The 13,220-nt window shown below is 46.0% G+C and overlaps 1 protein-coding gene and 1 pseudogene across 1 annotated transcript in view; both read right to left on the bottom strand.

Moving 5' to 3' along the window:
- Positions 1-5,205, bottom strand: part of FAM81A (family with sequence similarity 81 member A) — an 82,293-nt gene extending 77,088 nt beyond the window's left edge. Inside the window, exon 1 of the mRNA XM_007458889.1 lies at positions 5,096-5,205. The gene's annotated coding sequence lies outside the window, so the exon portion shown is untranslated. The remainder of the gene's footprint in view (positions 1-5,095) is intronic.
- Positions 5,206-10,389: 5,184 nt separating this feature from the next.
- LOC103068634 (vasculin-like protein 1) lies at positions 10,390-11,982 on the bottom strand (annotated as a pseudogene).
- Between the last annotated feature and the right edge of the window lie 1,238 nt (positions 11,983-13,220).

Here is a 13,220-nt window from a genome sequence, read left to right on the forward strand (position 1 = left end):
CCTGCTGGTAAGCCATGATAAACAGTTGCCAGGACCATGTGCGGAGGCCTTGAATCCACAACAGGAGAGACAGGAGGAATGGAAAGGAAGGGACAAATTGAAGGAGACTGTGCAGGGAGCACTGCAACACTCAACAGCCAACTGGATGTAGGAGTGTGAAGAGGAGAAAAGTCAGAATAACCCAAGAGAGCAAAAGCAGGTCATAGAGAGGATGATGACAGCACGAAAATCATGACAGATGCACCGAGAGGGACATGACGTCTCTCTCCCCTGTGGGATGCTTTTCTGATGATGGATAACCTGGTCCTACCCCAAGAAAACTCCAGACAAACCCAAGTTAAAGGGTATTCTACAAAATAAACAGCCTTGCCCTTCCAACGTGTCAAGGTCATGAAACACAAAGAATGACTGAGGAACTGCTCAGAATAAAGTAAGTTAATGAGGCAAGATAGCTAGCACAGTACAAGACCCTGGACCTGGATCCTGGACCAGGAAGGGGCTTTTTTTTTTTTTTTTTTAAGATTTTTTTCCTTCTTTCGCTCTAAAGAACATTATTAGGACTCTTGGTGACACCTGAATAAGGTTTGTAGATTGGATAATAGTACAGAATCAATGTCAATGTTTTGATTTTGATGTTTGTTATGCAAGAAAATGCCCTTGTATTTTTTAGGAAATATACACTAAAGTATTTGAGGGTGGAGGTAAAGGGGCATCATGTCCATAACTTACTCTGAAGGTTCAAAAAAAATCACAACACATGTATGTGTGTGTGCGTGCATGTGTATGTGTGTGCGTGTATGTGTGTAGAAAAAGAGAGCGAATGTGTGAGAAAGAAAAAGCAAGTGTAGTGAATAGTTATTATTTATAGAATTTGGATGAAACGTATATAGAAATTATTTAAATGATTCTTGCAATTTTTCTGTAAATCTGAAATATTTCAAAATAAAAAGTTAACAGGGGAAAAAAGATTAAGGAAGCTAGGATGAAGAGTTGTGTAGAGACAAAAGAGCTGGGCTTCTGGGTATTAAATTCTGAATGGGATTCAGAAAGCTGGAAATGGAGGTTTGAAGGCGTCTGGGGGGGCTGAGTAAAACCTGGTTAAAAGCAGAGCTCGAAGGCAGATTGCCAGGGCTGCTCTCTCAGTTCGCTCCTTAACAACCAGCAGTAGTAACAATTGCTTAAGTTATTCTCATTTCTCTCTGCTTCAATTTCTTCACTCCATAACAGCAATGATAAGGCTATCTGCCTCACAGATGTGGAGCAAGGATTGAAGGACATGATAACAAGCGAACCACGGTGTCCCGTGAGGCACAAGGTAACTGTCCATTAGCGATTAATGGTGGCCCTGAGATGGGGTTGATGCTGGGAGAAGGGAGGAGGCCAGGTAAGAAAAAGGCCCAGGACAGGATCCCACTGAATCTCCCATTCAGAAGTCAGGAAGAGAAAGGAGATTAAGTGAGGTCTGAGTTGCCCCTGAAGAGCCGGTGACAAGGAGACGCGGAAAGAGAGAGGCTGGGGAAAAGGGTGCCCGCTGGCAGCAGATGCGGGGCAGAGACCAAGGAGCAGGGAGACAGAGTACAGGCCTCAGCTCTGCAACCTGGACACCTCTGCTGGAGCCCTACGCGACAGCAGTTTCAACAGAAAGGTACGGCTGAGGCCAGAAGGAGTAAGTGGGCAGTCCGAGGCGGGAAACCTGAGGACAGTTCAACAGAGGAGCAGGGTGCAGAACTGCGCTGCCCAATCCAGCAGCCATCAGCCCCAGGTGACTATTTCAATTGAATTTAAATTCACTGAAATTTTACAAAAATCAGAAATTTAGTTGCTCGGTCACACTTGCCACATTTCACGTGCTCAGCAGTCACATCTGACCACTGGTGACTATATGGCTACTAGTGACAATACGGCTAGTGACCACCACGTTGGACAGCACAGATACAAAACATTTCCATCACTGCAGACAGTTCTCTTGGATGCAGCTGGGACTCTAGCACAATTTCTTTTATTATGAGAAGATGATTTGAATATAGGGTGGAGTGAGGGCTGGGGCAGAGTAAGGAGGGACCAAAGAAATTAGAGAAAGGGAATAACAAATGGAGCAAGTTCCCAAAAGAGGCAAGGAGGAAGGGGAAAAGTCCAGACAAAGTGTGCAACACATGTGAGTTAATCTTGGGTAAGGGACTGATAGACATTTCCTTCCTCAGAGGGAGGAAATAAAGAAGGACAAAGATGGGTAAAAAAGAATGCTTGGGGTGGTGAGGAGGGTACAGTGGGAACTAACATTAAAGCAGAAGGTAGTAAACTCCAACGTAAACATCCTTCATCTCGTGAATGAAAAAAGGCTGTGTCTCCAGAAAGGAAACTGACTGGAAGTTTAAGGAATGGAAAAGTCTAGCATAACCTCTAATGGAATGCAGCTGGGAGTTCATAAAAGATGGATTTTTTTTTTTTTCACAGAAAAGTAAGACCTAGGTGAAATTAGAGCTAGCATAAGTTTACAGTGGAACCAGTGCAAAGGTCTTTGTGATAACTTGGCAGACTGGGAGAAGGAAAAGCAGATGATGAGGGTGATTTTGGATTGAGGACTGGAATATGAGAAGTCCAACATGTTAAGACAAAGGATTCTGGGATTCTGGACAAAACCGAAATGGCTGGAACGTATACACTCCAAATAGATAAACAGAGACATAAAGGGATTGGAACAGTAAGTGATTAAGGGACAAGAGTCTTCAGTGACGGTTAGTCTGGTGCAGTTAAGTGGAAAGAATCGGCGAAGCAAACTGACATCCAAGTTCCAGATCTTGAAGGTGGAAAAAATTCCCATGACTAAACAAGTTCAAGAAGTGAGTGGCTGAAGTATAGTAGAAACCAAGGCCATAGAAGTTGATGTTGAGGACCTTGATGAACTTCAAGATCAGTGAATTTATAGAGCCTCAACAGTAATGCCAAAGTCACCAGCAAGAGACAAGGTAGAGAACAGAACCAAGTTAGTTGTTCATGTTTGTTTCTTTGTTTGTTAATTTTTTTGTAGCATCAAGTGAAGTGATTCCCAAACCTGGGCGTATATCAGAATTACCTGGTGAACTCTCTTTTCCCTCCCCATCTTCCCTCCCCTTCTGTTTCCTTCTTTTTGGGTTTGTTTTTCAAATAAAAATGTTGAGGTCTTGCCCACCTGATGATTCTAATGTGGTATGTTTAGGAGAGTCTAAAGAGCTGCGTTTTTCAAAGCGCTCCAGGTGATTCTGAGGAGCCACCAGCTTCGGCAAGCGCTGATTCAGAAGATAAAAAGGAGGGTATAGGGCACAAGCAGACAGCATGACGTATTGCGAGAAGACTCTGTTAGGGATGGGTTAATGGTCTGGAGGCAGCACTGAGAAGCAAGGGGAAGCCCAGTCCCTGCACCGGTTGAGATGGGAGAGGGCTGTTCTGAGGGAAGTTGTTCACTCAGGCTCTGGAGCTAGGGGAGGGACAGGTGATGGACTCAGCTGCAGCAAAATGAAAACAAAGGCAATGTGGCTGTAGGATGTAAGAAACAAGAGACTGCAAGGCAGGTTGGAGACACACAGGTTAGCAGCCTGCAGGACAGGAGGCTGAACAGTTTTTTATTAAGGGATCCAAGTGTAATGAGGTGTGATTCATTAAAGGGTCTGTAGGGCTTAGTGGCTGGATTCTTGGGCAGTAAGGATTTTTCTATCTGAACGCTATCAGATTTCTAATACGTAAACCATTAAAGATTATTAAACCTTCGGGTAAACAAGCTTGCAGAAGCTTATTCATTAACACTGAAAAATCTGTCTTCCCAACCCACATTTTTGTACAGATGAAATCAGACTGGAAAGAATATCAAGGTTTGCTTTGGAGCAGAAAGACAGATGGGGCAACCCCAAACCTGTGAGAGGGACCGGGCATTCCCTCCCTTCGCTCTCCCAGAAAGAGGGGAATTTATGAACTGAGAATACAGAAAGGGGCCCCAGCCAATGTTAAGAACAGAAAAGGTGACACAGATGACTGAGTCTCAGGAGCACTGCTACCCTCACCCACCCCCCACATCCCCCAATGGGTAAATGCTAGGGATGTTTCTCAGTAAAGAACATATTTACTTTCACAAACCCAACTCATTTAAAGAGCAAGCTGCAAATGTTCACCCCTGCTTCTGAGAGAGCTGCACTTCCGTAGGTTCAAACCTGCTTACTCCTATGAAATAATTTCTAACACTGATGTACACAGACTTTAAGATGAGGGCATGAGCGCAGCCAGGCACACACGCACGCGCGCGCACACACAGAACCTCGTGCATATTGAAGAAATGACTCACTTCATTTGCTGCTGCCTGCCACTATTGGGTTTTGATTCTACCTGTTCAAATACAAAGTTTCCTATTAGATTAACTACAGGAAAGAACTCAGGAGTCTTAACCCTGATTTTGTGCATGACTTTAGAGCACTCAAGAGGCTTTAACCTGGGCATCAGGAGAAGCCACTCTCTAATCAGCCACTGCTTTCCCTCCATAATCTTTCACAAAACGGTAACATATCTTACCACTTTGAGAGCCAATTAATGGAAACCCCTGGTAGAAGAAACAAGGCTAAGCCTCGTATGTCCTGTACCTGCAGTACTTGGGGGCCCCTTCTCAGCTCACCGTAAGACGGCACAACAGCACCCTGGAACTTCAAAGAACCCGAGCCCCTTCTTTTAAAGATGAGAAAGGGGTGGGGAGGGGGCAGAGAGGTGAACCCGCCCAAGGTCACTCTGCTCTGAGTAACGGGACAGCTGACTTGGCACTGACCCCTGGCAATCTGTGCTCCACCCCAGCTCCCCCAAACAGTCCCTCGGGGCTTCTGCTGGCTTGCTAGCATGCAACCTCCCCCGGCCCCCGCAAAAATGCAACGCCAGTCGCGCTCGGTGCCCAACTTCATCTCTTCGCGTCAGCATGCAGTTAAACCCTCCGGCCGGCAGCAGGTCACATGGGCCACGCTCAGCTCTCTCTCCCCTGAACCCGGCCCCCCGGCGGCCGCCCCAAGGTCACCGGCTGGCCCGGGGAGCTCCCGCCTCGGGCGACGGGAGACGGCAGGGCGGGGGCCCGGGGCGCGGCACTCACCGGCGCGGGGGGCGGGCGCGCCGCGGCTGCCCATGTCCTCGCCGGCGCGGCTGGGTGCGGCGGCCGCTGGCGCTGGCTGTGCTAGGCGCCCGGCTGCGGGCCCGCGCCGCGGGGAGCGCCGTCCAATCAGCGCGCGCCTGCCGCCTGGCCCGGCGCGCGGCCCGGCCGGGTTCGCGGCTCCCGGGGGGCGCGAGCCGCCGCGCGCCGCCCGAGCGGCTTCCGGGCGCCTTGCCTGGACGCGGTTGCCGTGGCAGCCCGAGCTGGAGGCTTTCCCCGCGCCCGCGCCCAGCCCCGCGGCGCCGCCCCTCCTCCCTCCGCTTTCCCACACCCAAAATAGCCTCTCCTCCCGCTGCTGTTTCCCACCCAGCTCGCAGCCCAGCCGCTCGGAGTCGGCGGGCGGGGATTTCGCTTATTGGAAAATAAGTCCTCTTGTAGGGCTGGTTGACTTGAAGAGAGGGGTGTTGAAATGGTGCCTGATTAAGATGATAGCCATGGTGCCCGCCCTGTAATTCTCTTCAGAGCCCTAACATCCGTTATTTACCAAACCTCTTTCCCACAGAAAGCGTTATTATCTACCCCCATCCCCTTCCAAATCGAGGAGAAGTTATTTTATGAGGCCACCGTCTGGGAAACAGCTTGCGCGTTGACGCCCCACCTGTGCAGCGGAACTAACTAACCCTCGAGGCGGCCAAGTGTCATCTAATGAATCACCTTGACGCCGGCCACTGGGACCAAGGATCCGGTCTCATGGCAGCAGGCACGACGCAAGAAAGAAAGAACTGCTACCACCCCTCTTCATCACATCCCTTCCTCCTCCCTTCTGCCTCGCCCGCCTCCTAGGGCGTCCTAACTCTTTGCACCTTCCTCTCAATGTGCATTCTGAGCAGGATGCACACGCCGATCCACTCAGAAATTTGCTTCCTCTCTGTGGGCGGGATTTAAGCAGAGTTGGGGACCCCCACCTACGCCCACCTCCGGTTCATACCTCTTTCGTGTCGCTAGTATTTACCCAGGAAGGGTGTTCCTATCCGTCTCCTCCACCAGCCACAGCCTCTCCAACCCAGGGAAAGGGGGAACTTGGTAGAAAGACCCTGGGCTGTGGAGTCAGGCTGAGTTGTTCTGGAGTTCTCTCTCCAGCAGTTACTTCTATGTGGTCTTGGATATTCTGTTTCCATACCTATAAAACGGGATAATATCCCCCACAAAGGGCTAATGCATCCATAACATTCAGTGAACAATGCTTATTGGATGCTTGGCAAATTCTAGAAACTGTGCATACACAATGGTGAAAAAGAAAAAGAGACACGAATCTCTGCTCTCATAGAGCTTACAGCCGGAAACACATCAATCAAATAACCACAGACAGCATGAAACTGACATTGTGATAAGGAGAGTGCATGACCTTGAGAACTATGGTGTGGAGGTCTGACCTAGGAGCATCCCTTTAGCTCAGTGATTATTCTTTCCTTTTTTCCCTTTGATTCCCACTGCCTGGCACATGGTACGCACTCAGTAAATGTATATGGAATTGAATCCTATGCCATCCTGATAACAGTATCACTCAGTTTCCCACTGACTTTCTCCCACTGAAAATATATTTGAAACCTACATAACTGTCTATGTCTGGAAAGACGTGCAGGTCTTACAGGAAAGTACTCATTCAAACCCAGAGCCCACCATCAAGAGTCCCAAGAAAGGTTCAAAATGTTCCTTGCCTGTCCCCATTGGTTTGCCTTCCAGAGTGTAAGGTGTACATCTCAGATGGGCACATGGAAGTCCCCCTGCCTCATTTCTTCCACCCCCCGCCCTTACTATTCCACTCTCTCCCCTGGTCCCAGCTCCATTCTGCCACTCTCCCTTGATTCAGAGCTGCAGGGCACCCATTCCTGGCTTCCTAGGAGAATGGCAGCAATCCTTATAATCCTCAGAGTAGAGCATCTGCAAAACAGAGGAAACGCCCTCCTGTACTTCTGCTGGCCTTCAAAGCATAACTTTATGCTGTAATTGCCACAAGACTCCATCCCTCTCAAGGGTAGAGAAGCAGAGGACCTGGTAAATGAGGGCCCTTGCTACGTATACACACCATTTCATTCTGGTTGACTTTAATTTCCTTTTAAAAAATCATATCAATTAGCATAAATAGAATCCAAAATTTTAAAAGATTCATTAGTAAGAAGACAAATAATTGTAGCTCTTGCAAACTCTGAATTCCTCAGTAGGAATCCTGAAGTTTTATAGTATAGTAGAGCCATGACTTCCCACTTCTGACCTTGTCTTCCCCCTGTTCAGGTGACATGTTTTGAATCCTGAGGAGGCACAGTGCACAATGATTTAAGCCTACCTTAATTTTTTTCCAACTCAAACTATTTCTGCAGGATAAATTTCAAAGAACTATCTGTTTTTCCAGAATTGTTCGATTGTGACTCATTACAGGAAAGGGAGTTTTTCTTTTTTTGGGGCCTCTCCCTGTTGTGGCCTCTCCCGTTGCGGAGCACAGGCTCCGGATGCGCAGGCTCAGTAGCCATGGCTCATGGGCCCAGCGGTCCCGCGGCATGTGGGATCTTCCCGGACCAGGGCACGAACCCGTGTCCCCTGCATCGGCAGGCGGACTCTTAACCACTGCGCCACCAGGGAAGCCCCAGGAAATGGATTTTTTTTGCATTACTTTAATTTAAAAGCTATGATGTATCACAAATTATTTAATACTGGCACAGATTAACAAAAATAGTTTCATCAAAGAGAGCAATTTTATAAACTTGATGGTTGTCATACTATTCAGCAACGTTATTAAATACAAATAACGAGTGCAGTGTATTTTGCTAGACGCTGTGGAAAATTTTTTTAAGTGATTTATGGCACAGCTGAGGGGTTTTGTTTGTTGTTGTTGTTTGGCTGCACCGCACTGCTCGTGGGATCTTATTTTCCTGACCATGGATCGAACTGGTGCCCCCTGTAATGGAAGCGTGTACTGGACCACCAGGGAATTCCCACAGCTGAGTTCTGGTCCTACCTGTGTCTCAGCACCACCAAAAGTCACGAAGATATGATATGCAAGGCTTCTATGAGCCCAGTGAGCAGGCTCATCTAGGGAAAGGTCAAGGGACTGTATAGGTCAAAAGTGGTATTTGTAAAAAGGCTGGAAAGCAGGTAGACCAAGAATGTGGTGAGCCCCGCAGGGTGGTTAGCACTTTATCTCTAACTAAGGCTTGTTACTCAGTGGGGTGTCATGATCCATTGTGAGGTGTGTCACACAGTGTTCTTCACCAATAATAAGGTGCTAAAAGATTGACCCACAAGCAATGGTCATATATAGGAACCAGAAAGAGGAAGAGGGTTCCCACAAAGGGAGCAACGAGGAAGAACCAGAGATGTTAGGGACAACGTCAGAGAAGCTCCAGGTGGAAAGTTTGGTGACAACTTGGTGACAAGTCCCACAGAAGCCAAGAAAGTTTAGTGAATAGAAGGTCACTGGTGACCTTCCTGGGTATTTTTGAGTTATTGGACTGCTGTGGGTTAAGAAAAGACTGGCTGCCAGAGAAATGCAGGAGGAGGTGTGGGTCACTCTTTAGAGAAGTTTGGTAGTGCAGGGAAGGTGAGAAATAAGGTCAACAGAGAGGTTTTTAGTGCTAAGTGAACATTTTCAAGATAGGAGAAAACACGCTTTGCATTTATATGTGCTGTTGGAGTCATGAAGAAACGGAGAGCACAATACATCATTTTGCACTGACTAACTCAATCTAAATTCTGCCCCTAATTTCATCATCACCATATCCATTTCCTTTTAAAAAATCTTTCATCAAATAAGAGAAATCTTACATTGAACAAAGGTGGGGTTCAGACCGTGGGACATTATTATCTTAATAATCAGTTAATAAAATATGTGTTATTCTTTATGACTTTTCTTTGGTGGTTTTCTTTGTTGATAATAGTAACATCTTAGAATTAAGGAAATCCCTTGTTTTCCTCTTTTATATGTAAAAATAATGGATTTTTCACATGTTTTGAGTAAACTGTAATTGACTTATCTGTTTTTGCTAATAACTTCCCTTCATGTGTTGGCTAATTCAAATATTATGTTTTGCTTATGAATTTGTTGGTATCTATCCATCTCACAAGGGTTTTTTAAAGTAATTATAATTAGGGCGCAACCAGCAGGGAAGCATAAAATATTGGAAGACTCTTCCTAGTAGTGTAGTAGTGTTAACTTAGGAGGTGTTATCTATGTCTTAACTTAGGTAATTGCTGGTGTACATAGCAGGGCGAAGGCAGCCTGCCTTGTTTGTGTTGAAACAGCAAACAACTGAGCCTTAACATAATACTACTCATTAGAGAGTGAAATCTGGAATAAAGGAGGATTTATCCAAAGAGTTTACGGCCAGAAGTTCTAGAATAACCTTATAATTAAACTGATTCATCCAAAACCCATTTCATTGGCAAGGTGAGGGAGCACTGTAGAAAATTCCATTGCACATTGATTTTTTTTTCCAAACTGATGCAAAATATTTATTCCAAGTTAGTTATTTTATGCAGTAGTTTCCCCCCTCAACAGACTTGTGATAACCACACCTTTTAAATCTGTAAATAATGTTATCAAAATAATCTTAATCTTTGAGATCTCACAAAAATATATATTTTACAACCCGCCCTGAATATCAAGGCTGCAAGAATAACACAACATTTCCTATATCCAAATATTTTACAGCTGTACCCAGAAAGAAAAAAAAAGTGAAAAAACCATATATGCTGGGTTAAGGGCTAATGCTACCCGAGCAGCCAGAAATAAAATAAAATATCCAAATTATTAGCATTAATTTAATACAGTTATAACTTGAATAGTCACTTTGTCATTGACAGTGATTGCTTGAGCACAGGGGTGAGTGCTTGAGCACAGGGGTGAGTGCTTGAGCACAGGGGTGAGTGCTTGAGCACAGGGGTGAGTGCCCCAAGGGCTGGTAGTAGAAGCTGCTGTTGCAGACCCGTGTCTCCTCCTCTCTGCCCTGCCAGCTCCCACCTGTGCATGGCACCCCACATATACTGTGTGCATGTGTGTGTGTTTTAAAAATCTTTCCCACCACACAAAGTTCTATTAAGCGGATAACAAGGGAAGAACAACAACAAAAGCTAAACAAGCCAATCGCTCGCTCTCTCTTTGGGATATGATTATTTCCCTTGTGCATGAAGTATTTAACAACAACATAAGAAAAAGAAAAGGAAAAGGACGATTTCTTCTGTGTAACCCCTAAACACAAAAGCTGAGTTTACTGGGTCAGATTTAACAGTAAGCATTTATATGCCTACTTCCAAGCATCGTCATCAGATGCTTCACTGCTACTTGTTTCTGTGTCGTCTGAGTCCTCAAACTCTGCTTTACAAGTGTTTCTCCAAGGGGAGAACAGGCTAGAACTTTGGCTCTGCAAGAAGCCATTCTTCCCAAAGCCATTTCTTCTCAGCTTCTCTGTCTTCATGTGGAACTCTCTGAGCTCATCCTCTGTGAGGGGAAGGCAATTCTCATCATTTTCAGGATACTTCTGCCATCCCATTGCTTTCAATAACCTGTGCTCTGCTTCCAAAGAGTGAGAGAGGTCCTCCCCTTCATCTTCTACGGGGAGAGCAAGACCATTCTGATGACAGCCTTCCTTTCCATTTTCTTTTGGTTCAGGTGTGCTGTTGTCCTCTGAATCCTCCAGCTTCTCAGTCTCTGCTCCCTGAGAAGTCTCCATTCCGGTCATCCTTCAGAGTCTTCAGGAACCCGCTCTTCCTGTCAGTAGTTCGGCGGGTCAACTTGGTCAGACGAGAGGAGCTGATCTCAATTGGAGGAGTGGTGCTGGCGGGGCTCTGGGCAAATACCACAAATAGGTTGCTCTTGACAGCAAAGAGTAAGTACTGGGATTCTTGAAGTCACTTCTACATGGTACGGCGCTCTTCCTGTCAGTAGTTCGGCAGGTCAACTTGGTCAGAGGAGAGATGCTGATCTCAATTGCAGGAGAGGTGCTGGCGGGGACCCTCTTTGGGAGAGCTTAAAACTATACCACCAGCCAGTACTACTGGTTTGGTAACAGAGATTGGACTGGTAAAAGCAGACTCCTGGCTAGAGGAAAGGGATCCTGATTTGTGTTCCATTCTGTTAGCTTCCCACGCACTGGGCTTGGATGGAGGTGGTACAGGCTGAGGAACCAGGTTCTTATAGACACTTGGAACCATGGTTGACAATTTGTTTCCGTTTGCATGGTGAGATCCTGGTGAGATGAATGCAGCAGAGAAGGCAGCAGCAGGATCTTCTCTGGAAACTTCTTTGATGACTAGCATTTTGGAGGGCTGCTTGGCACTAGGTGAGTTTTCCCACACTCCAGAAGGGGTCCTAATAGGTCTGCATGGCTGACTCTGTTTGCCAGCTTCTGGATTCAAAGAAGGAAAGTCGTCTTCTTCAAACTGCAACCCTTCCACCTTATCATCTTTCTTCTCTTCCCTAATCTCTGTAGCTGGCTTTTCCTGAAAGGCACAGTCTTTCTGGGAGTGGAAGCTGCCATTCCAGTGGCGATGGTTCCCTGTGCCACCCCACTATGCTGGCTCGTGCCGTCGTGACCTCGGGAAGAGCCGTGCCAACCAGATAGGTACCCTGTGATTCCAGCTTATGCTCCCTTAGAGACACCAGGGTCCATGGAATCATGGCGGAATAGGGAGGGCTGGTGCCAGGAATCTCCTGTCGTTCGTAGAGGTCCATTGTTAAAAAAGCCATCAGAGGAATTATGTCGATGACGGCTTACTCCAAGTCTACCATCTCCTCAGGGTAGGTGCTCTCCGTGTTTTTCAAAGGTGGCCATAGGTGACTTAGCTGACTGTGGTGTTGAGAAATTTAGTGAAGCTGGAACAAAGTCATGCTGCACCATTTAGGTCCAGTGTCTCTTTTCAACAAGGTGAGGCATCCAACCTCATGGCCAGGATCCCAGAGTGTAACCTCTGTGGTCCTGTTTCCTGAACTCCTTGAGTCCGCCAGCTGGATTTCCACGAGGTTCTCTTGTTAAAAGTGTACTTAAAATTAGTCTGGCCGGCAGCACACCTTATGATGAAACACAAAGAAGCCAGGCTCTGTGTGGATCAATTTCTCAGTCCCCTCAATTACTCATCTTAAACTATCTAGATCCTGACATGTTTCCAAAAGGGGAAAGGGGGAAAAGGGAAGGGGGAGGGGAACATAAAAAGTATTTGTTACATTTAAAAAATAGGGGAAAGAGCTATATTAATGTTCACCTCATTCAACTTCCTTGAGTGATGGCCCTATGACGTTGCTTAAACAGATAATACATGGACATTTGCACATTGAATGCAAACACTGTTCATAAGAAGTCATAGCTTAGAAAGACAGATGGACTTTTGTTTGGGCAAATAATGTCATTGAAGTGATAGATCAAAAATAAAACACTGGGGCCTCCCTGGTGGCGCAGTGGTTGAGAGTCCGCCTGCCGATGCAGGGGATACGGGTTCGTGCCCCGGTCTGGGAGGATCCCACATGCCGTGTAGCGGCTGGGCCCGTGAGCCGTGGCCGCTGAGCTTGCGCGTCCGGCAACGGGAAAGGCCACGACAGTGAGAGGCCCACATATCGCAAAAAAATAAAAAATAAAAAAATAAAATAAAACACTGAAGAGCTATAAAAGATCTTCTGAGCAGTCAAATCTAGTAGCAAAACATCCACATTATGAAGTCCTTAATTTATAAATCTCATTATTCTTAAACAGCTGCTAAAAATAGTGTGCAGGTATGTATTTATATTTGACTTATCCTTCAAAATCTAAGGACATAAGAAACCTTGTTTAAAAAAAAAATCAGACAGGAACTTGATATGCTTTTCTCTCAAAAGAATAGCAGCTCTCAAGGCAAATTTCTTGGTATAAAGCTCTCAAATGTTTTTTCTATTTCTTTGGTCTTCACTATTTATAAATTCACAGCAAAATCAAAACAAGTAGAAAGATAGGGCTTAAGGAAGAGTCATGGAGAAAGTTCCAAAGTGAGGTTTTCATCTCTTCAGTTTTCTGTATTTCACTCGCTCTGCCCCTTCCTGAAGACTAAAATGAGTTAATGGAAGGTAATAAGAATCTTCTGCTTCAGTAGAGAAGTCACTTTGCATCCA

The sequence above is a fragment of the Lipotes vexillifer genome, unplaced genomic scaffold, assembly GCF_000442215.2.
Source record: "Lipotes vexillifer unplaced genomic scaffold, Lipotes_vexillifer_v1.1 scaffold102, whole genome shotgun sequence".
Taxonomy (NCBI): Eukaryota; Metazoa; Chordata; class Mammalia; order Artiodactyla; family Lipotidae; genus Lipotes; species Lipotes vexillifer.